Source organism: Anomaloglossus baeobatrachus, chromosome 4 (genome assembly GCF_048569485.1).
Source record: "Anomaloglossus baeobatrachus isolate aAnoBae1 chromosome 4, aAnoBae1.hap1, whole genome shotgun sequence".
In the NCBI taxonomy this organism is placed as follows: Eukaryota; Metazoa; Chordata; class Amphibia; order Anura; family Aromobatidae; genus Anomaloglossus; species Anomaloglossus baeobatrachus.
Window position 1 is genome coordinate 678,311,734 of NC_134356.1, and position 21,935 is coordinate 678,333,668.

At 52.7% G+C, this 21,935-nt stretch overlaps 3 non-coding genes across 3 annotated transcripts; 2 read left to right on the forward strand and 1 right to left on the reverse strand.

Moving 5' to 3' along the window:
* Positions 1 to 1,275: 1,275 nt before the first annotated feature.
* Positions 1,276 to 1,346, reverse strand: TRNAG-GCC (transfer RNA glycine (anticodon GCC)). Its single transcript has one exon. It is a non-coding gene; the product is annotated as a tRNA-Gly (tRNA).
* Positions 1,347 to 2,781: 1,435 nt separating this feature from the next.
* Positions 2,782 to 2,852, forward strand: TRNAG-GCC (transfer RNA glycine (anticodon GCC)). The gene has a single exon. It is a non-coding gene; the product is annotated as a tRNA-Gly (tRNA).
* An 8,207-nt stretch (positions 2,853 to 11,059) lies between these two features.
* TRNAG-GCC (transfer RNA glycine (anticodon GCC)) lies at positions 11,060 to 11,130 on the forward strand. The gene has a single exon. It is a non-coding gene; the product is annotated as a tRNA-Gly (tRNA).
* The last annotated feature ends 10,805 nt before the right edge of the window (positions 11,131 to 21,935 follow it).

Sequence of the window (21,935 nt, forward strand, 5' to 3'; positions counted from 1 at the left end):
CATTCTAACATGCTGCATACCTCCCAACCGTCCCGGATACAGCGGGACTTTCACGCTTTACGTTGTTTGTCCCGTTGCCACGGGCGGGACGGCCGGCTCCCGGGCTCCGCCCACCCACTCTCTCTCCGCCTCCCTGCTTTTCCCTCCTACCATCCTAGTAGACGTGGCATAGAGAGGAGCGCTGCCTGTGCTGCTGCTGGTACAGTAAACTAATCTCCCCAGCGCTGATTTCCCTCCCTCCCCCCTCACCCCCGGCCGGAGCCTGTCTGTGCGGTCGGCCGGCCGCCTGTCTGTGCGGTCGGCCCGCCACCTGTCTGTGCGGGCGCCCCCCGCCGCCTGTCTGTGCGGGCGCCCCCCGCCGCCTGTCTGTGCGGGCGCCCCCCTGCCGCCTGTCTGTGCGGGCGCCCCCCTGCCGCCTGTCTGTGCGGGCGCCCCCCTGCCGCCTGTCTGTGCGGGCGCCCCCCTGCCGCCTGTCTGTGCGGGCGCCCCCCTGCCGCCTGTCTGTGCGGGCGCCCCCCGCCGCCTGTCTGTGCGGGCGCCCCCCTGCCGCCTGTCTGTGCGGGCGCCCCCCTGCCGCCTGTCTGTGCGGGCGCCCCCCTGCCGCCTGTCTGTGCGGGCGCCCCCCTGCCGCCTGTCTGTGCGGGCGCCCCCCGCCGCCTGTCTGTGCGGGCGGCCAGCCGCCTCATTGTGCGGGCGGCCGGCCGCCTCTCTCTGCGGGCGGCTGGCCGCCTCTCTGTGCGGGCGGCCCGCCGCCTGTCTGAAGGCGGCCGGCCGCCTGTCTGTGAAGGCGACTGGCCGCCTCACTGTGGCTGCCTGCGTGTCCGTGCTGGAGGCCCGCCGGCTGCCTGCGTGTCCGTGCTGGAGGCCCGCCGGCTGCCTGCGTGTTTGTGCTGAATGGGTGTGGATGGGGAGTGGATATGGGCGTGACTGTGAAATGGGTGTGGTTAGGGGGCGTGGCCTAAAAATTTGCCGCGGCGCGCTACGCGCGCCGCAAACTTTGTCCCTCTTTTCCTTCTTTAAAAGTTGGGAGGTATGATTAAACCTGTAACGTGAAGGGTTACTGCAGACCCCTGTGTGTCGTGGAAAGCAGCAGCCCTGGAACGTGATGATGTGGCAGAACTCTGTGCATCCAGCGATGTGCATTTACTGACATAACTGTGGTTTATATCATCAGTTCTTCTTTTAAAAACAATAATGGTTTATTGTAATTGTCAATTACATTGAGATAATTATTATACATTAGAAAAAATTAAAACAATTAGCTAAAAGTAGTGCTGCATTGGCCGGGAATCGAACCCGGGCCTCCCGCGTGGCAGGCGAGAATTCTACCACTGAACCACCAATGCTCACATGTAACTCATTGAAGACTAGTCTGTACACGTCAGTGTGTGCTCATGAGACTTGTCCAGCGTGAAAATCTGTGTAATCTGTTCACACAATCAGCAGCTGGTCAAAGATCTCAAGGATTCTGGATATCTGATGAGGATTGTGTAGAGTTTCAATGTAATATTCTAGCTTCAGACTTATTGCACCTCTAGTCTTACTGCGTATGTCACAATGTGAACAGAGCTCTTTAAAGTGAACCTGTCACCAGATTTGGGGACTATAAAATGCGGCAACCACCAGTGGGCTCTTATATACAGCATTCTGACATATTGTATACAGGAGCCCAGACCACTGTGTAGAATGTAAAAATCACTTTATAATACTCACCTAAGGGGAGAGTATCACTTTATAAGACTCACCTAAGGTGTGAGTATCACTTTATAATACTCACCTAAGGTGTATCACTTTATAATACTCACCTAAGCGGAGAGTATCACTTTATAAGACTCACCTAAGGTGTGAGTATCACTTTATAATACTCACCTAAGGGGAGAGTATCACTTTATAATACTCACCTAAGGTGTATCACTTTATAATACTCACCTAAGGGGAGAGTATCACTTTATAAGACTCACCTAAGGTGTGAGTATCACTTTATAATACTCACCTAAGGGGAGAGTATCACTTTATAATACTCACCTAAGGTGTGAGTATCACTTTATAATACTCACCTAAGGTGTATCACTTTATAATACTCACCTAAGGGGAGAGTATCACTTTATAAGACTCACCTAAGGTGTGAGTATCACTTTATAATACTCACCTAAGGGGAGAGTATCACTTTATAAGACTCACCTAAGGGGCGATGCAGTGCAAACTGGTCAGATGGGTGTCTCCGTTCTCTGGGTTTGGCAGATGAAAGTGTTGTAGTGCGCCTGCGCAGGATCTCAATGCTGGCTACTGTGGATGACCTAGGGCAGGTCATGCACCCAGGATTCAGAAGAACAGAAGGAGGACAAAGATGAACGAAAGAGGAGGCTCCAAACCCAGAGAACGGAGACATCCATCCGACCAGTTTGCACTGCACCGCCCCTTAGGTGAGTATTATAAAGTGATTTTTACGTTCTACACAGCGGCCTGAGCTCTTGTATACAATATCTTAGAATGCTAGTGGTGGCCGGAGCTTATAGTCCCCCACATCTGGTGACAGGTTCACTTTAAAGAGCTCTGTTCACATTGTGTACGCAGTAAGACTAGAGGTGCAATAAGTCTGAAGCTAGAGTATTACATTGAAACTCTACACAATCTTCCTCAGATATCCAGAATCCTTGAGATCTTTGACCAGCTGCTGATTGTGTGAAAAGATTACATTATTTTCACTCTGGACAAGTCTCTTGAGCACACACTGACGTGTACAGACTAGTCTTCGGAGACATAGAGGTCAATCTCATGCGAGCATTGGTGGTTCAGTGGTAGAATTCTCGCCTGCCACGCGGGAGGCCCGGGTTCGATTCCCGGCCAATGCAGCACTACTTTTAGCTAATTGTTTTATTTTTTTTTTTTAAGTATAATAAATATCTCAATGTAATTGACAATTACAATAAACCATTATTGTTTTTAAAAAAGAATTCTGATGATATAAACCACAGTTAAGTCAGTAAATGCACATCCCTGGATGCACAGAGTTCTGCCACATCATCACGTTCCAGGGCTGCTGCTTTCCACGACACACAGGGGTCTGCAGTAACCCTTCACGTTACAGGTTTAATTCATTTCAAAGCCTTTACTGTAATGAGAAAACTGATCTGAAATCCCCAGAAGACAGTAAATTTATCCAAAGGAACTACAACTTAAAATAAAGAATAAAAAAAAGCAAAAATCAGACTCCAACTCTTCAACATTTTGTATTTTGTTACATCCGACTTGGAGTGATGGCCAAGACCCACATGTAATGAAACAGAAGAAAAAAATTAAGGGACCAGATGAAAAACACAGAAAGCTAAGAAACTATTCAATCAGGACATTTTTACAGGTGTGAAATTCACACTTGTCAGATATCATCTAACTTGGCTCCAATGAAGGGTTATGACTTGATGAGTGTGAATCCTGCATTGTTACCAGGACATAAGGCCCAGACTTTGGGCTTCTATGGATGAGCCATGAAGCTAGGGTTCGCGAGTCACTTGTTCACCGGTTGGGGACTACTGACATAAATAATATACAGATAACCTAAAAGAAGGACTTGGCTTTTCTTCATGACACAGGTCTCAAAAGTGGTGGAGGACCAAGAGAAATCCATGTGTCCATCTTGTAATTTCGCCCTTGTGGTTCTTATCGATTCTTTTGAGTCATCCTCCAACCGTCCTTACTTCTCATCTCCAAACCCAATATTTCCAGAATCTTTCCTTCCTCAACCTACTAGGACCTTAATGTCACTCTAGGTATGTGGAAATATCAACCAAACGATGAAAAGGGAGGAAAGGGAAAAGGGAAGCCATGTGTTTAGGCAAGGGGAGATGATGACCCCTGATTAAACTGTCCACTGGCCCCTGGCTTTCCTGACCACCCTAGGTAGGTGCCACACTAATGCGCTGAGCAGGATACCTAGCCCTGGCTGACCCTGAACTGGGCCGTAGGTAGGTAGGGAACAGATGGGATGAGCGCTTAGTCAACCCCAATAAGTTCTAAAGAAGACACACAATGAGAACACACAGGGGAAAGTATATGAATAGCTTATCTCCAGATGATTCAGGGAGAGGTACAGCAACATACCACAAAATTTGTCCAGATGATTACAAGCTGACTGCTTGCACTCAAGACTCTATAGGAATATAACTCTATCACCAGCAAACACCAAGGAGAAATGCAGGTAATTAAGGACACAAGGGGTAGTGATGAAGATTAGAGATGAGGATATCTGCAGGGTCCTAACAGGAAAAAGGATTAACCCCAAACAGAGACGATACATAGGTTTCTATTTACACCACAGAAGAAGTAATAGAAGGTCAGGGAGCAGTTTGCAAAGTCAAACCTAGCGACCTTCTACACCCGGACACCACAGAACTGTCTGTCAACTGTATTACACCCATGACACTTCACCTGTTGAGTAGATCGAAACCAGGATTCTACATAGAAAAGACCAAAACATGGGGTAAAATTCTTGATTAACCAGGCCACTAACTTTATTGGGTGCATCCATTGCAGTTGTACCCAGACCCTGGAGCCTATAGGTCTTGAGAACTGATATGTTGAAGACAAATACTATTGAAGTCCAGGAAAGGTATGGGGACCCGTAGGAGAATTTGCATTGGGCTTGCAAACTTCAAGTCATGCCCTAAATTAGGGTGGCTTTACACGCTGCGACATCGCTAGCCGATGCTAGCGATGGCGAGCGTGATAGCACCCGCCCCTATCGTTATGCTGATATGTGAAGATCGCTGCCGTAGCAAACATTATCGCTACGGCAGCGTCACACGTACTTACTTGCTCGGCGACGTCGCTGTGACCGGCGAACCGCCTCCTCTCTAAGGGGGTGGTTCGCTTGGCGTCACAGCGACGTCACTAAGTGGCCACCCAATCAAAGCGGAGGGGCAGAGATGAGCGGGACAAACATCCCGCCCACCTCCTTCCTTCCTCATTGCTGGCGGGAGGCAGATAAGGAGAGGTTCCTCGTTCCTGCGACGTCACATGTAGCGATGTGTGCTGCCGCAGGAACGAGGATCAACTTCGCCCAAGCGACAGCAGCGATAATTGGAAGAGGACCCCCATGTCAACGAGGAGCGATTTTGGACGTTTTTGCAACGATCCAAAATCACTCCTAGGAGTCACACACAACAAGATCACTACAGCGGCCGGATGTGCGTCACAAAATCCGTGACCCCAACGAGATCGCTGTAGCAAACTCGTAGCGTGTAAAGCCCGCTTTAGACTCTTCTATGTGTTTGCTTTCATCCCCTTCCTAAATTGCGGTCAAAACTGTCCAAAGCTTATACATCGACTTAGTTACCTAGTAGAAGGCTTCCATGGTCTAGTTTCCAATATCCACTTTTGCATAATGTAAGGAATGTCATTGCTCAACTTCCTTCCTCTCATTAAGCATAACTTAAGCTTCAGAAATTGACTTTCATTACATTTTTGGAAGTCTCTATATCGACTGTGAAAGGGAAAGAACTTCACCTTGATGTTTGCCAATGTCAGTCAGCTGCTCCTAAAGCAGCTCGTGTCCTCACTCATGGTGTTCAACCATGGGAACTTCTCTGTGGCAGAATATCAAAGCCTCTATGGAGGTGTCAGAGAAAGCAAAAGGCAGCAGGGCAATTTCAGTGATTGCATCTCTCCCCTCACACACTTCACATTGTAATAAAAAGGTGACAGAGGAATAGTAATTGTCATGTCCATGTCATCTTCACACTCTTTCCCGGGAAATGTACTTTTCCATGGTTCTCACAGCCCAAGACTCTCAATGGTTCAAAGTGATTATCTCCTCCCAGGAATATGTTCATAGCTGAGATATTTCTTGACTTATTACTTAATTAATACGTCTGGTCAATCAATACCAGGGTACAGTGAGCAGTTGGGTAATTTACCCTAAAGTTGTCCACCTTTCTAAAGTCAAAATCCAATAATAGGACCAATCAGCTGTCCCGTAACTGATGGTACCCGATGCTTCGTTCCTATAATCTCCCCAAACTTTCAGATCAATCAAGCAAATCAAGCCAAGTTGTGTTTGGGTCCATTGTGGTGTTTTCAGTGCATGTGGCCATTGGATTTTGGAGATAGCACAGGTCAAACAAGTGTGTAAAATCCCATTTGTGGCCAGACACGTGCCGGCCTTTTGCTTCTCTCATGCTCAGTGGAGGAATGGGAAGGTGTCAGCAGAATGGAGAGATGTAGAGAAGAGACATCCACCTGGTCAATACGAACACGCTCCTTACACAGTAATACGTCACATGTCTTGTCTTATCTACATTTTTCATACATGACATTTTCTTTATTTTATTATTGAATTTGCCAGATCACGATGACATCTATCTCAAGCTTTCTCTCCAACTTTCCAAGTCAGAAAGAGTGCCAAGAACAAGGTACCAGCATGATGAAAGTCTTCTGGCTCATAAGTTTCTGCTCTTGGACCAGATGTTCTTCAAGAATGAAAAGCTCCAATGTTGGATGGATGGGGTTCACATACTAGGGTCACTGCAATGGGCCACAAATGTAGCACATCAAGGGCTACACAGAAATCCCATTCTTTCACACTGCGCAGCATCCTTGAGGCCAAGAATGAAGACATCCACATTCTGGTGGCCATCACTCCACCATGGCAATGCCAGACACTCTTTGCACATTACAAGCTTCCTTTTGCCTTGAAGAGTGTTTAGTTGCCACCGGCAATTACCTTTTCGTGTCCTCACGGTGATGACGAGACACCGCCACCGCTGCTGCCAAATTCCGCAGCTCCATTTTTTTGAGTCTATAATGGTGAGACAGTGCTACCCCTGCCAGAACCAGGACCTTTGGGGTCTCCTACTAATAACACACAGATACTGATAACATCACTAATGCTGTAACTCTCCAGATCCTTACCATGGATCCCCCTGTAAGTGGAATTTGTTCTGTTTGCTTTCCACATCTGTAACAAAAAAAAGAGATCAATGTGAACAGCTCTTATTTATCATGTGAAATGGTCACTGGATGTTGCCTTAGAGATATCGCATCACTTGGTATAATAAAGCCAAGCAGAAGAGAGAGACTATGGTAGCCTGTGTAAAAGCTGAGGCAGGGAAAGCAGCAGCCCATTTGTGATGGTTCTGGATAGTGAGAGGACGTCACAGCTCGCAGCCTAGTCATAGAGATAGGCAGAAAAGGTTTGTGTCATAAACACTTTTATTTGGGGATAAATTATCATCTACAATGTTGGTCTCAAATAGTGTGGTAATGCAAATCGCTGCAGACTAAGTGGCTTTTGGAGCCCATAAGTTGGAGATGGGCATGTTCTAAAAGGCATCGCCCCTTCTCGACCTCAATTTTAGTAGTATTTGTATCTTTATGATGCAGATACAGTTGAACATAATGGTGAAGTTCCTTCTTCTACTATGCAGCCTGAGTATCTGAGTCTCAGCGCAGCACGTGTGATGACGTCATTAGATTGCGACTGCTGCTCCGAGCCTCAGTCCACACATAGCACAGCCTGGAGCAGCCCAACGGGGACACGGGGCTAGGTGAGTCATTTTCTTTTTTACATTGTCACTCAGTACTTATGTTAGAGTTTACCGCGGGTCTCCTGATGTGTGTGTGGGCAACATATTGTGTGTGCGAGGGTCACTGTTGGGGCATCATACTGTATGGAGAGACTTTGGACGCATCATACTGTTTGACGAGTACTGTGGAGGCATCAAACTGTGAGGGGGGGGTCACTGTGGGGGCATCAAACTGTGGGGAGGTCACTTTGGGGGCATCAAATTGTGGGAGGTCACAATGAGGGCATGAAACTCTGTGTGTGGGGGAAGGTAACAGTGGTGGCATTATACTGTATGGGGAAAATTTGAACATCATTTTATGTGTAGGGCACTGTGGGGCATCATACCGCGAGGTAAGGGGTCACTTCAAATGTGGTGGCACCAAACTATGTGGGAATATTTTGTGTGCATCATACTGTGTGAGGGGCATTGTGGAAGCATCATATTGTGAGAAGGTCACTGTAAACAAAAACTTTGAATGGGGGGGTCACTGTGGAGGCATCACACTGTATTGGAATAATTTGGATGCATCATACTAGGTGAGGGACACTGTAGGGGAATCATACTGTGGGGGAGTCAGTGTGGGGGCACAAACTGTGTGGAGGTCACTGTGGGGGCATCAAACTGTATGGGGAGACTTTAGACATATCATACTTTGTGTGGAGCACTGTGGGGGCATCATACTGTGGGGTAAAGGGTTATTCTGACTTTGGTGACACCAAACTATGCGGGGATACTTTGGGTGCATTATACTGTGTCAGGGGCACTGCTGAAGCATCACATTGTGAGTTGTCACTGTAAACAGTCACTGTGGAGGCATCATACAGTATGGGAATAATTTGGATGCATTATACTGTGTGAGGGGCACTGTAGGGGCATCTTACTGTTCAGAGGGGAGTACACTGAGGGAGCAATAAACTGTGATTGGGGTCACCATGGGGCAATCATACTGTATTGATGTACTTTGGACGCATCATTCTCTGTGAGGGGCGCTGTGGGAACATCATTATTATGTTGGGGGCACTATGTGGGCATCATACTGTATGGGGAGACTTTGGATGCATCATACTGTGTGATAAGTAGTGTGGGGGCATCAAACTGTGGGGGCATCAAACTGTGTGTGGGGGTAAAGTGGTGGAATCATTCTGTTTGGGGAGATTTTGGACACATCATACTGTGTGTGGGGCACTGTGGGGGCATACTGTATGGAAATAATTTGGATGCATCATACAGTGAAATGGGCATTTTGGAGACACCACACTGTGGAAAGGGGGTCACTGAAGGGGCACCAAACTGTGTGTGTGGTCACTGTGGGGGCATCATACTGTATGAGTGTACTTTGGACTCATCATCCTGTGATTCTGTGTGAGGGGCACTGTAGTAACATCATGCTGTGTAGAAGGCACTATGGGGCCATCATACTGTATGTGGAGACTTTGAATGCATCATACTGTGTGTGGGGCACTGTGGGGGCATCATACTGTGAGGTAAGGGGTCACTTTGACTATGGTGGCAACAAACTGTGGGGTTCACTGAGGCTGCACCAAACTGTGTGGGGTCACAATGGGGGCATCATACTATATGGATATACTTTGGACGCACCGTCCTCTGTGAGGGGAGCTGTGGGAACATAATACTGTGTGGGGGCACTGTGAGGGCATCATACTGTGAGGTAAGGGGCCACTTTGACTATGGTGGCAACAAACTGTGTGGGGATACTTTTGTCACATCATACTATGTCAGGGGCACTGTGGAATCATCATATTGTGAAGGGGTCATTGTAAACAAAAACTGTGGATGGGGGGGTCATTGTGGAGGCATCATACAGTATGGCAATAATATCGATGCATTATACTGTGTGATGGGCACTGTAGGGGCATCATACTGTTCAGAGTGGGGTTCACTGAGGCTGCACCAAACTGTGTGGGGTCACAATGGGGGCATCATACTGTATTGATATACTTTGGACGCACTGTCCTCTGTCAGGGGAGCTGTGGGAACATAATACAGTGTGGGGGCAGTATGGGGGCATCATACTGTATGGGTGTACTTTGGATGCACCGTCTTCTGTGAGGGGAGCTGTGGGAACATAATACTGTGTGGGGGTCACCATGGGGGCATCATACTGTATGGGTGTACTTTGGACGCACCGTCCTCTGTGAGGGGAGCTGTGGGAACATAATACTGTGTAGGGGCACTATGGGGGCATCATACTGTATGGGTGTACTTTGGATGCACCGTCTTCTGTGAGGGGAGCTGTGGGAACATAATACTGTGTGGGGGCACAATGGGGACATCATACTGTATGGGTGTATTTTGGACGCACCGTCTTCTGTGAGGGGAGCTGTGGGAACATAATACTGTGTGGGGGCACTATGGGGGCATCATACTGTATGGGTGTACTTTGGATGCACCGTCTTCTGTGAGGGGAGCTGTGGGAACATAATACTGTGTGGGGGCACTATGGGGGCATCATACTGTATGGGTGTACTTTGGACGCACCGTCCTCTGTGAGGGGAGCTGTAGGAACATAACACTGTGTGGGGGCACTATGGGGGCATCATACTGTATGGGTGTACTTTGGACGCACCGTCTTCTGTGAGGGGAGCTGTGGGAACATCCTACTATGTGGGGGGCACTATGGGGCATCATACTGTATGGGTCTACTTTGGACACACCGTCCTCTGTGAGGGGAGCTGTGGTAACATAATACTGTGTGGGTGGCATCATACTGTATGTGTGGAGGATACTGTGGGGGTATCATACTGTGTGTGGGGCATTTGTGGGACATCATACTGTATGGGGGTGCTTCATTCTGTATGGGGCCAAGAAAGAGGTATCATAGTGAGTGGGAGCGATAAGGGGCATTAGTAGGGGGACTATTTCTGAGTGTGTGTCCCAATACATGTCGCTCTCCCTGTATAACGGTATGTCCTTCCGTGACCCCAACATTTTATATTTGAAGGGTAACCAAGTTGGACTTTATCTATGGGGGGGTCATGATTGATATATGCGCCCCTGGTCTCAGGATCTAATGAATGAAAATCCCTTTAAATAACTAGACATGAAATAAATAATCATTTGTGCTGACATCGGTCATAAAAAAAAAGAGAGTGCTCAGAATTTACCCAGAAAAATAGCAACAAAAGAGAAGAACTAAAATAAAAGAAAAAAAGGTATAAAAGTAAGAAAGTAAAACATACAAACAAATGAAATAAAAAAAAATGTGAAGAGAAAAGATAAATACAAATAAAAATGAAACAGAGGGGAAAAAAAACCCCAGCCCTGTGAATAGTTGTGGGTGACGTCACTGGTGATAACAGACGTGTGTACAGGAGCCTGCAGAGTGCAGAGGACAAGCATAAACACTATACTCGGGCTCCAATTTGCTAAGACAAAAAAAACGACGAAAAAGCCATAAAACCTAGAAAACATCGCACAAGAAACGAGCTTCCATTCTCATCACATGAGCAGTGATATCAGCTGCAGAGCTCAGCCAAGCATTGGTGGTTCAGTGGTAGAATTCTCGCCTGCCACGCGGGAGGCCCGGGTTCGATTCCCGGCCAATGCAGGTTGATTTTTTTTTTTTTTAATATTTAATTTTTAAAAGTAAACATTTTAATTATGGTTATTGTTACCTTATTTTAATGATTTCATTTTTTTATTCTTTTCTACTTTGCAAGATTTTTTTTAGATATGTAAAATGTAAAAAATTGCATTTTGTAGGGTTTACGTTCATTAGTACACACTTATATTCTACCAAAGAATGAAACTTGGTGGCAGCCTCACTGGCAGTGGCGTAACTAGAATTTGATGGACCCCGATACAAAGTTGGCACCTGGCCCCCCCCCCTCCCAATCGTACACCGACACTCTGGGTACGGGATAATGACACTAACACTCGGGGTACAGGATAATTACTCTGAAACTCGGGGTACAGGATAATGACACTCGGGGTACAGGATAATGATACTGACACTCGGGGTACAGGATAATGACACTGACACTGTGGGTACAGGATAATGACACTCGGGGTACAGGACAATGACCCTGACACTGGGGGTACAGGATAATGACACTGGGGGTACAGGATAATGACACTGTCACTGGGGGTACAGGATAATGACACTGTCACTGGGGGTACAGGATAATGACACTGGGGGTACTGGATACTGACACTGTCACTGGGGGTACAGGATAATGACACTGGGGGTACTGGATACTGACACTGTCACTGGGGGTACAGGATAATGACACTGGGGGTACTGGATATGTCGCGGGCGGGGAGGAGGGTGTCAGCACACCGCGCTCACCCCTTCTGCTCGGGTCCGGCAGTTGCTCCTGGTGGCTCGAGCTGCGGGCCGGATCCCGGGGTGTCTCGAGCGACACTCCTCGCCCGTGAGTGAAAAGGGGGGTGTTTGTTGGGATTATAGTTCGTGACGCCACCCACGGTTGTGGTGATGACACCACCGCTGCTCAGTGTGAGGGTCCCGGGGATGGTGATGGGAGCAGCCAGGTGTTGTGTTGCCCCTCCGTGGGTAGGGGTTGGTGATCCCGGGGCCCGGTGAAGAGATGTGAAGTGTAGGGCCTGGAGGGCGCAGGGACGCGGGGGCAGCGCTGTGCCTTGCGGCACTGTGGTACTCACTCAGCCTGAGACACGGACACAGTTTGTACGGTAAACCAACGGCTGGTAGGACGGTCCCACAGACGGTTGCACCTGCACTCCCGGTAGGTGACGGTGACGTCTCTCTTCCTTGCACCTGTTTGACTGATGGTAGCGGTGGATTCCCTCCGGTTACCCGCTCCCCGACTGCAATCTGGGCCGGAGGAGCTCTACACTTTGCCCGCAGGCGCTGGCCCTGGGGAAACTGGTGCCTTGGCGGTGGCGGTGTCTCCCCGGTAATGGTCGGGCTGTTGCCGTCAATCGGGACTTTGTTGCTGGGGGATCTGCGTCCCCTTCACTGACGGATTCGGCAAATTGGGCGACTCCTAGCCTTGCCGGGGTCCGAGAGGCCCCTGCCCTGGTGCTGACTGTCCTTCGGAACACTGCTCCAGACCACCGGGCACACAGCCAACGGGGTCCTTCCAGGAACTTCCAAACGGTCCCCCTCCGGACAGTCACCGCCGTCGCTGACCTTGCTGTTCTAGCCCTACACACAGCTGGGCTCTCAGGCTTCTCCTTCTCTCTGCTCTGTCACCACTTCTTGCTTTTCTCCTGTTCCACTTTCCTTTCCTTCACTTTCACTTCTTGTTGTTTACTCTAGCCCCTGCCTGGGCTACTCTGCTTCTTTACTCAAGCCCTGCCTGGGCTAATCTGCTCCTCACTCCTTCATGTCCCTGACAGTTCTGCCTGATCACTTCCTGCCTCCAGAGTTGTGAGCTCCTTGGTGGGCGGAGCCAACCGCCTGGCCCACCCCCTGGTGTGCATCACAGACTCCTGGAGGGAGGCAACAAGGATTTCTGGTTAGCAGATGTGCCTACCTGGAGTGTGGGGTGTAGTGGTGTTCTTATCTGTGTCCCCTGGCTTGCCCAGGGCGACACATTCCCCCTTAGCAAAATGCTGACCGTCCGCGGGCTGCCGTCCTACACCGGTTTTATTTTTCTGTAAAAAGGGGATAACAGGGTTAAACATAACATAAGCATTTTCAATCAACTCTTCCCAAGACGGGAGGCACATTTTACTTTTAACGTTTCAACGGTGTACGGTCACGGTTTCCGCTCTCTCCCACCCAAGCAACCTGGCCCTGATGCTGCCCCTAAAACCCAGGCAGCACCCCTTGACCCACAGTCCAGCACAAGTCACCCGAGCGGGATCTGTCCTTCCCTCCAGAGGGTAGCCACCGGTCCCTTTGGTGGCTGGGCCCTGGCCTGCTCTGCTCAGGGCCCTCCCTCCAACCTGCCTCTCCGGAGGCGGCATTGCAGAAACGGTAACGGTACCCAACATATTTACAAGCCACTAACGTTTGTGGTTGCCCTGCAGAGTTCACGGGCTTGTCCATGGATAGTTCCCATGCATTTTAAACGGTCCCCACGGGGACAACGGTGCCGGCTCCTGCCGGTTGCAAATCACTGCAGCAAATCAGGTAACAAACTCGGGTAATCATCTTTCATCATTGCAGAACTTTCAAACATCAAACAACTAACTCAGTGGTGGTCCCAACGGGGGACGGTGCAACGGGCATCCGCTGCCCTGGAGGCGGCTACCACCGCATGGTGTCGGCCCACTTCGCGACCGAGCGGTACATGGGATTTTCCTCCCACTGGCAGTTCAACCCCGCACCGCTGACAGCCGTTAGGAATGGCGGCGGAGGCGGCATACTTGGGACCTCTTCCTCCATCAACGACATCCCCTTCGGACCTCCAGCCGCGGTGCTGATGTCTGTCTCCCACTCAATCAGGGCCGGCTCTGGGGTTTGGGTGGACTGGTCGCGACGCGGCACGGCTGCAGCGGCCCCTTGCTCACGGGCCCCTACTACGGCAACCATCCTTCGCATCTCTGCTTTCCAATCCATCAACTGCTGCAGGCTCTGCGCCCTCACCTTCACGCAGAATCGGCCCAGCTCCCGCTCCAGCCACGCAGCGGTCCCGGCGGGGAGCTCACCCGGGCCGCAGTCTTCAAACGCTACTCCGCCTCGTTTCCCCCAGAGCTTGGGTACTCCGGTGGCGGGCATTCCCGCACTCCAATTCGAGGACGCTGCCATTTCTCCATTCGTGTCCCCGTCTTTTTAGCTGCGTTGTTACATGCAGCCAGCCGCCATCGCGTCCCCCTTAGCTCTTTCCGGCCCCTCCTCTCTCGGGGCGGGGTCTTGGCCTTCGCGCTTCTACTGCTCGAGAAGACGCTCGAGCGGGAACTTTTCGCGCCAAAGATGGCGGCTTCTGAAATTTTTCTGCCGGATATCTCCGGCGGTCACAAGGCGCACCTCTACCTGACGGCAGAGCGGTAAGATCCTGTTCGTGACGCCAAGTTGTCGCGGGCGGGGAGGAGGGTGTCAGCACACCGCGCTCACCCCTTCTGCTCGGGTCCGGCAGTTGCTCCTGGTGGCTCGAGCTGCGGGCCGGATCCCGGGGTGTCTCGAGCGACACTCCTCGCCCGTGAGTGAAAAGGGGGATGTTTGTTGGGATTATAGTTCGTGACGCCACCCACGGTTGTGGTGATGACACCACCGCTGCTCAGTGTGAGGGTCCCGGGGATGGTGATGGGAGCAGCCAGGTGTTGTGTTGCCCCTCCGTGGGTAGGGGTTGGTGATCCCGGGGCCCGGTGAAGAGATGTGAAGTGTAGGGCCTGGAGGGCGCAGGGACGCGGGGGCAGCGCTGTGCCTTGCGGCACTGTGGTACTCACTCAGCCTGAGACACGGACACAGTTTGTACGGTAAACCAACGGCTGGTAGGACGGTCCCACAGACGGTTGCACCTGCACTCCCGGTAGGTGACGGTGACGTCTCTCTTCCTTGCACCTGTTTGACTGATGGTAGCGGTGGATTCCCTCCGGTTACCCGCTCCCCGACTGCAATCTGGGCCGGAGGAGCTCTACACTTTGCCCGCAGGCGCTGGCCCTGGGGAAACTGGTGCCTTGGCGGTGGCGGTGTCTCCCCGGTAATGGTCGGGCTGTTGCCGTCAATCGGGACTTTGTTGCTGGGGGATCTGCGTCCCCTTCACTGACGGATTCGGCAAATTGGGCGACTCCTAGCCTTGCCGGGGTCCGAGAGGCCCCTGCCCTGGTGCTGACTGTCCTTCGGAACACTGCTCCAGACCACCGGGCACACAGCCAACGGGGTCCTTCCAGGAACTTCCAAACGGTCCCCCTCCGGACAGTCACCGCCGTCGCTGACCTTGCTGTTCTAGCCCTACACACAGCTGGGCTCTCAGGCTTCTCCTTCTCTCTGCTCTGTCACCACTTCTTGCTTTCCTCCTGTTCCACTTTCCTTTCCTTCACTTTCACTTCTTGTTGTTTACTCTAGCCCCTGCCTGGGCTACTCTGCTTCTTTACTCAAGCCCTGCCTGGGCTAATCTGCTCCTCACTCCTTCATGTCCCTGACAGTTCTGCCTGATCACTTCCTGCCTCCAGAGTTGTGAGCTCCTTGGTGGGCGGAGCCAACCGCCTGGCCCACCCCCTGGTGTGCATCACAGACTCCTGGAGGGAGGCAACAAGGATTTCTGGTTAGCAGGTGTGCCTACCTGGAGTGTGGGGTGTAGTGGTGTTGTTATCTGTGTCCCCTGGCTTGCCCAGGGCGACACAGATACTGACACTGGGGGTGCAGGATAATGACACTCGGGGTACAGGATAATTACTCTGAAACTCGGGGTACAGGATAATGATACTGACACTGGGGGTACAGGATAATGACACTGACACTGGGGGTACAGGATAATGACACTGTCACTGGGGGTACAGGATAATGATACTGACACTGGGGGTACAGGATAATGACACTGGGGGTACAGGATAATGACATTGACACTGGGGGTACAGGATAATGACATTGACACTGGGGGTACAGGATTATGACACTGACACTGGGGGTACAGGATAATGACACTGACACTGGGGGTACAGGATAATGACCCTGACACTGGGGGTACAGGATAATGACACTGACACTGGGGGTACAGGATAATGATACTGACACTGGGGGTACAGGCTAATGACACTCGGGGTACAAGATAATGACACTGACACTGGGGGTACAGGATAATGACACTCGGGGTACAGGATAATGACCCTGACACTGGGGGTACAGGATAATGACACTCGGGGTACAGGATAATGACCCTGACACTGGGGGTACAGGATAATGACACTGGGGGTACAGGATAATGACACTGGGGGTACTGGATACTGACACTGGGGGTACAGGATAATGACACTCGGGGTACAGGATAATTACTCTGACACTACGGGTACAGGATAATGATACTGACACTGGGGGTACAGGATAATGACACTCGGGGTACAGGATAATGACCCTGACACTGGGGGTACAGGATAATGACACTGACACTGGGGGTACAGGATAATGATACTGACACTGGGGGTACAGGATAATGACACTGGGGGTACAGGATAATGATACTAACACTGGGGGTACAGGATAATGATGCTGACACTGGGGGTACAGGATAATGACACTGGGGGTACAGGATAATAACACTGACACTGGGGGTACAGGACACTGACACTCGGGGTATGGGATACTGACACTGGGGTACAGGATAATTACTCTGAAACTTGGGGTATAGTATAATGACAATGGGGGTACAGGATAATGACACTGACACTTGATTCTTTCCCTCAGCACTCATGTGCCCCATGATCTGAAATTCCCCTTTCAGCACCCAGCTTTCCTATCTTCTGATCTCCAGCTTGTCCTCAGCACCCATCCTCCCCATGCTCTGCTGTACGTCTATCCCTAAGCACCCAGCTTTCCTATAATATCAGAGAATGGTAAAGCTGGGTGTTGAGGGAAAGAGAGCGCCATCCTTCATCATTACTTTGTGTGATGGTGTCGCGGGCGGAGGAGGGGACGCTGCACTCTCCCACTGCTCGGGTCCGGCTGCCGCTGCGGCCTCTGCTGCTCGGTGGCTCGAGCGATGGGCCGGATCCCGGGGATTCGAGCGGCGCTCCTCGCCCGTGAGTGAAAAGGGGATTGGTTTTGGGGATTTATTGTCCGTGACGCCACCCACGGTTGTGGTGATTGTGTGGACACCACCGCTGCTCTGTATGGGGATCCCGGGAGCGGTGACAGGGAGCAGCTGTGTTGTTATTTCTCCCCTGCGTGGGTAGGGGGTTGGTTGTCCCGGGGCCCCGGTGATGGGGTAGGGATGGATGGCAGGCCGGGTGCGGGGCCTGGTGAGGTGCAGGGTCGCGGGGGGCAGAGCTGTGCCGCACGGCACGGTGGTACTCACTCAGCCTGAGACGTTGACACAGTTCTCGGTAAAACACACAGCTGGAAAGACGGTTCCCACGGACGGCTGCTGTTGCTTTTCCCCGGTAGTTGACGGTGACGGTCTCTGTCCCTGCACCTAGTGTAATGTTGGTAGCGATGGGTTCCCACCGGTAACCCACTCCCCGGCTTGGATATGGGCCGGAGGAGCCCCTCTTTGCCCGCAGGCGCTGGCCCTGAGAAACTGGTGCCTTGGCGGTGGCGGTGTCTCTCTCCTACGGTTGGACTGTTGCCTTCAATCGGGACTTAGTTGTTGGGAGACCCGGAGGTCCCCTTCACTGACGGATTTGGCAAATTCACGGCGACTCCTAGCCTTGCCGGGATCCGAGAGGCCCCTGCCAATGGTGCTGACTTCTCTTCGTATACCGGTCCGGTACCGCCGGGCCACCACCCTTCCACGGTCCTTTCGGCAACCTCCGATCAGCCTCTCCTGCAGACAGTCACCGCCGTCTGCTAACCTTGCTGTCTCAGTCCGGGGCACACACCCGGACCAACTTCAGGCTTTCTCGACTGTCACTTTCTCTTTCACTTCAACTGCTCTCTCTCTTGCTCCTCTACCACTTCACTCTCACTTCAAACTCTGACTAATCTCATCTGCTTGGTTTTCCCGCCTCCAGGGCTGTGAACTCCTCGGTGGGCAGAGCCAACCGCCTGGCCCACCCCCTGGTGTGGACATCAGCCCCTGGAGGAAGGCAACAAGGATTTCTGGTGTAGCTTCGGTGTACCTATCCGGGGTGTAGGGTGTGGTGGTGTCATGACCTGTGACCCCTGGCTTGCCCAGGGTGCCCCTTTCCCACTTAGCAAAATGCAGACCGTCCGCGGGCTGCCCGTTCAACACCGGTTTTATTTTTCTGAAAAAGATAAAGCATAATACAAATAGAAGAACATCATCCCACAACGGGAGGCACTTTTCTTAAACGTTACGGTAACGGTTGCGGCTGCCGCTCTCTCCCACCCAAGTAACCTGGCCCTGATGCTGCCCCTAAGAAACAGGCAGCACCCTTTGACCCCAGTCCTGAACCAAGTCACCCGAGCGGGATCTGTCCTTCCCCTCCAGAGGGTAGCCACTGGTTCCTGTGGTGGCTGGGCCCCAGCCTGCTCCACTGCGGGCCCTCCCTCCAACCTGCCTCTCCGGAGGCGGTAACGGTTAGCTGCAACAAAACATTTTTATTTACAACCACTAACGTTTGTGGTTGCCCTGCAAGTTCTCGGGCCTGTTCATAGAAGTTTCTATGCATAAACTGTGGATGGTCCCCACGGGGACAACAATGCTGGCAACGGCCGGTTCCCAAATCACGGTTCAATCAGGTGAGGCTTCGGAAATCATTTTTATTTTCATTTTCAAAAACTTTCAACTTTTAAAACACACACAAATGGTCCCGACGGGGACGGTGCAACGGTGCTCCGCTGCCCTTACTCTGAGTCCTCGACATCACCTGAGGGAGGGGCACGGCGCTCACATGGGCCTCCTGGCTGCCCCTCAGCTTTGCATCCAGCGCAAACCACCCCCTCTCCCCGCAGTGCCGGGTGTATTGTACAAGGTCCCCTGGCATCAAGTTGCGGCCTGGGTGCTCTTCTGGCAGGTGAGCATTCACATCCCGCCGGGCTATAAACACTTCGGCCTCCAGGCCCGGTTCATAAATGAATCCATAGCCCGGCGGACATCAAACCGCCTCACCTGCCCCTCATACAGCGGGCCCCGGACACGGAAAGTCGCTTGTCTCAGGCTCTCCTTCTCCCGTATCGTACGGGCCACCATCTCCGCCTTCCTTCTTTCTCTCTCCTCGATTTCCAGGCCCAATGGTACCGGCTCCCTGTCCCAGTACGGCGCTGCTGCGAGCTCCGGCGCTCGGGTCGGGCCCCGCGGGACCTGTTGGACACTGCCCACCGCTGGTGATCTGGGCGGCAGGCCCTGCGGTGACTTGGCCTTGGGCGCCGCCTTGCAGCGGCAACCCGGCGCAACCTCAGCCGAGGTGTGGGGGATGGGCACAGGGGCTTTCCTCTGTTGGGCCTTTGGCACGGAGCGGGCTATCGGCTCCGGCTCGGGGACTTTCTCGGGGGACGCCTCCGGTTCGGATTTCGGGGCTTTCCACGGCAGCACCTCCGGTCGGCTTCGGGCTCCGGCTACAGGTCGGTTCGCCTGGGCGGACATGCTGGGTATCGCTACCGGTTGCGGTGGCAGCGGGCCTAGTGGCGGGGTCACGGCTTCCGGGACGGGTGGCGAGGGAGGTAGCAGGGCGAGAGGGTTTAGACCGGGTCCCGCAGCCGCGATGACCGGCCCTTCAAGGGCATCGGGGCGTGGGTCACTCACCCTCCCTTCCGCAGCTTCCTCCTCGCGTCTCCACACGGTCGCTATGACATCCGCCATGTCGGTCTCCCACTCCTCCATGAGGAGCTGCATTTTGACCTGCAGCCTCTGGTAGAGCTGCGTGGTCCGGATTTCCACCCACGCCGCGGTTCCAGGCGCGGGGGCTACGGTGCTTCGGGACGGCATCCACATGTTGCTGGCGGCTTCTCCCAGGAACAAGATGGCTGCAGAGTCCTGGCGTCCCCGCTTTTATAGCCGCGGCTACATGCGACCAGTCGCCATTTCATCCCCCTTAGCCTCTTTTCGGCCCCTCCTCTATTGGGGCGGGGTTTTGGCCTTCGCGCCTCCGCTACTCGAGAAGACGCTCGAGCGGGAACTTTTCGCGCCAAAGATGGCGACTTCTGAAATTTTTCGGCCGGACACCTCCGGCGGTAACAAGGCGCACCTCTATCCAACGGCAGAGCGGTAAGATCCTGTTCGTGATGCCAAGTTGTCGCGGGCGGAGGAGGGGACGCCGCGCTCTCCCACTGCTCGGGTCCGGCTGCCGCTGCGGCCTCTGCTGCTCGGTGGCTCGAGCGATGGGCCGGATCCCGGGGACTCGAGCGGCGCTCCTCGCCCGTGAGTGAAAAGGGGATTGGTTTTGGGGATTTATTGTCCGTGACGCCACCCACGGTTGTGGTGATTGTGTGGACACCACCGCTGCTCTGTATGGGGATCCCGGGAGCGGTGACAGGGAGCAGCTGTGTTGTTATTTCTCCCCTCCGTGGGTAGGGGGTTGGTTGTCCCGGGGCCCCAGTGATGGGGTAGGGATGGATGGCAGGCCGGGTGCGGGGCCTGGTGAGGTGCAGGGTCGCGGGGGGCAGCGCTGTGCCGCACGGCATGGTGGTACTCACTCAGCCTGAGACGTTGACACAGTTCTCGATAAAACACACGGCTGGAAAGACGGTTCCCACAGACGGCTGCTGTTGCTTTTCCCCGGTAGTTGACGGTGACGGTCTCTGTCCCTGTACCTAGTGTAATGTTGGTAGCGATGGGTTCCCACCGGTAACCCGTTCCCCGGCTTGGATATGGGCCGGAGGAGCCCCTCTTTGCCCGCAGGCGCTGGACCTGAGAAACTGGTGCCTTGGCGTTGGCGGTGTCTCTCTCCTACGGTTGGACTGTTGCCTTCAATCGGGACTTAGTTGTTGGGAGACCCGGAGGTCCCCTTCACTGATGGATTTGACAAATTCACGGCGACTCCTAGCCTTGCCGGGATCCGAAAGGCCCCTGCCAATGGTGCTGGCTTCTCTTCGTATACCGGTCCGGTACCGCCGGGCCACCACCCGTCCACGGTCCTTTCGGCAACCTCCGATCAGCCTCTCCTGCAGACGGTCACCGCCGTCTGCTAACCTTGCTGTCTCAGTCCGGGGCACACACCCGGACCAACTTCAGGCTTTCTCGACTGTCACTTTCTCTTCCACTTCAACTCCTCTCTCTCTTGCTCCTCTACCACTTCACTCTCACTTCAAACTCTGACTAATCTCATCTGCTTGGTTTTCCCGCCTCCAGGGCTGTGAACTCCTCGGTGGGCGGAGCCAACAGCCTGGCCCACCCCCTGGTGTGGACATCAGCCCCTGTAGGAAGGCAACAAGGATTTCTGGTGTAGCTTCGGTGTACCTATCCGGGGTGTAAGGTGTTGTGGTGTCATGACCTGTGACCCCTGGCTTGCCCAGGGCGTCACAATGACAGGCAAGAACCCACAGGTGGGGGGGGGGGGCGTGTGTCGCCGGTGGCATGGGCCCCATAGCGGCTGCGTGGTCTGTTGCTGAACAGCACAGCTTCTCTCTCACAGAAAAGAGCCGGCTGCTTCTTAGCAGGGCGGGCGCCTGGCCCCTGACCCTGCCGGACTGGTCGTAGTCGCGATCTCTGCGACCGCGGTCGTTACACCCCTGCTCGCTGGGTCCTCCCATGGTGGCCATATTGGTTGTCACTTATGTTCCTGAGATCCTGTAAACTCAAGGGTTTGCAATTAAAGAGGATTTTTTTATAGAAAGACTAGTCTGGTTTCCCACCGCAGGCCTGGTTTACGGCCTCCTCACATCTCACACACTTCCTCACCTCTTGTGGTCACACTTTTCACAGATATGTG